The sequence below is a fragment of the Camelus ferus genome, chromosome 26 (assembly GCF_009834535.1).
Source record: "Camelus ferus isolate YT-003-E chromosome 26, BCGSAC_Cfer_1.0, whole genome shotgun sequence".
Classification (NCBI taxonomy): domain Eukaryota; kingdom Metazoa; phylum Chordata; class Mammalia; order Artiodactyla; family Camelidae; genus Camelus; species Camelus ferus.
This window is the reverse complement of record NC_045721.1, coordinates 29,384,930-29,387,965: the sequence shown is the minus strand read 5'-3', so window position 1 is coordinate 29,387,965 and position 3,036 is coordinate 29,384,930.

Here is a 3,036-nt window from a genome sequence, read left to right as displayed (position 1 = left end):
CTTAGCAGCCCCTGCCTTCTGACCTGCCGCAGGTCACCCCCCTCGTTCCGCTCTGCTCCTGGGCCCTTCTCCCTGGAGCTGCTAGGTGCCCCTCCCTTTCTGGGCAGCTGTCCCCTGGCAGAGTCTCTGTCCCACCCTGGTCCCCTCCTAGCAGAGCTCCTGGCCCTTGGGTACCTTAAGCCTCTTCTTTGCTCCCTGAGCCCCCAGAAGTCTCCCCTGTTCCTTAGTTCCCTCCAGGTGCTGGTCTGCGTCTCTGCGCCCACCTGCTCCCAGCCCTCAGCTCCTAGTCCTGACCTTTTGCGCCCTGGCTCCCATCGCCCCTCCTGTAGCCAGTGGAGCTGGTGTGCAGCCCCTGTACTGCCAGCTCCAAGCTCTCGGGAACCCAGGCCAGCCCTGTGTCTCTGGCACAACTAGCCCAGTGCAGCCCGGGGCAGGCTTCTGCCCACTGATCGGGACACGCTCCCTGAAGGCCTGGCAGCCCAGCTCAGCTCAGTTGGCCTCTGATGAACCAGCTCTGTTGGAGAGGGTGAGCCCCTGCCAGGGCTCCCTCATCCTTGTGCTGGGTGGGCAGCACGACCCCTGGGCAGCTTGCCTTCCCCCGTGCTGGCTCAGGTGCTCCTGGACCCTCTGTGGGGTCCTGTCCCTGAGGTGGGGTCTCCCCTACATTTCCCCCCTGCACTATGTCTGTCCCTGTCCCTCCTAGACTCTCTGTGGTGTCCCTGAGGAGGGGTCTCCCCTTCATTGCCACCCTGCACTCTGTCTGTCCCTGTCCTCCAGGACCATCTGTGGGGTCCCGACCCTGAGGTGGTTCTCGACATCATTGCCCCCTGCACTCTGTCTGTCCCAGTCTTCCTGGAACCTCTGTGGGGTCCCGTCCCAGAGGTGGGGTCTCCCCTTCATTGCCCACCTGCACACTGTCTGTCCCTGTCCCTCCTGGACCCTCTGTGGGGACCCATCCCCGGGGTTGACGGTCTGCATTTCACTGGCCCCCTGCACTCTGTCTGTTCCTGTTCCTCCTGGACACTCTGTGGTGTCTCCCCTTCATTGCCCACCTGCACTCTGTCTGTCACTGTACTCATGGACCCTCTGTTCAGTCCCTGAATTGGGGACTCCCCTTCATTGCCCCCCTGCACTAGATCTGTCCCTGACCCTCCTGGACACTCTGTGGGGTCCCATCCCTGAGGTGGGGTCTCACTTTCATTGCCCCACTGCACTCTGTCTGTCCCTGTCCTCCTGCCCCCTCTGTGGGTTCCCGACCATGAGGTGGGGTTATATTCCTGCCAATATAGGAAATATTTGTATAAAACACAAAGGAGACTTTAAATTTTAGGAAGGGATATTGAGCTTAATTAAAGGCTAGCAAGCAAATTATAGTTATTAATGGCCTTTTATTTGAGTAAAATGAACACAATTTAATACTTAGCATAATCTTGTCATAATACTTTTGTTCCTTTTATTATTGTAGTTCCATTTTGGATACTGTGTACCTGGGGACTTTTTTCAAAACGTCCTTGAAGGAATGAAAGAATTATTGATTCCTTGGGATGTGGGGTGACTGTTTTACCTTTAGTATCCCTGCCCTTATCTAAGATATAGCAAAGTTCCAGGTTTTTCATACCATTCTCCTGCCGTGAACTCCAGTACCCTAATTATTACCCCAAAACATGGTCTGATCTTTCCTCTGGTCACCAGTCAATCTGTCTCTGTCTCTGTCTCTCTCTCTAATGTTTCCCTTCTTTCAGTAAATTTTTCACCTTCCCAATTTGTGCCCAAGGTAGAAAAATAACCTCTTTATAGAGCCAATTAAGCAACTATTAATACAAACCTCAAAAATTAGTCCAACAATAAATGAATAGAAGATCAATGATTGGATGTGAATATAATAGAAAATAGAATACATGAATGAAATGGGGCACATGTAGTCTTGAAAACATGGGACATTGTCCAGTACCCCAAATCATTTGACATTTATATGAGACTTTGTTTTCTTGAACACTTTGAGTACAAAGAACTTTGTGAAAAAACAGACACATAGACCGATGGAACAGAATCAAGTGCCCAGAAATAGACCCACACATATACAGTCAACTAATATTTGACAGGGGAGTCAAGAACAATCAATGGGGAAAAGATAATCTCTTCAAAAAATGGTGTTGGGAAAACTGAAACTCCACATGCAAAAGGATAAAATTGGACCTGTGTCTTACGCCACTCAAAAAAATTAACACAAAATGGATTAAATAATTAAATGCAAGACCTGAAACTATAATAAACTCCTAGAAGAAAACATAGGGGAAAGCTCCTCAATATTGGTCTTGGCAATAATTTTTTGGATATAACAACAAAAGCAAGCATTATTCAGTGGAACTTCATCAAACTAAAAACGTGCACAGCAAAAGAAATGATCAACAGAGTGAAAGGCAACCTATGGAAGGGAGAAAATATTTGCAGATCATGTATCTTATAAGGGTTAATACCTAAAATATATAAGGAACTCATACAATTCAATAGAAAAAAATAATAATCTGATTGAAAAATGGCTAGAGGACCTGCCTAGAAAGTTTTCCAAAGAAAACATGCAGATGGCCAATAGGTACTTGAAAAAGTGCTCATCATCACTAATCATCAGGGAAATGCAAATCAAAACCACAATGAGTTATCATCTCACATCTGTTAAAATAGCTATCACCAAAAAGAGACTATAAGTGCTGGTGAGGGTGTGGAGGGAAGGGAACCCTCATGGACTGCTGATAGGGATGTAAATTGGTGCAGCCACTGTGGAAAACAGTATGGAGTTTCCTTAAAAAACTTAAAAATAGAACTACTATATGATTCAGCAATCCCACTTCTGGGTATTTATCTGAAGGAAGGGAAATCTCTATCTAAAAGATATCTAGAAGAAATATCTATACTCCCATGTCCATTGCAGCATTGTTTATAGTCACCAAAACATGGAAACAGCCTAAGTATCTGTCAACAGATGAAGGGATAAAGAGAATGTGTGTGTGTGTGTAAATATATATATATATATATATA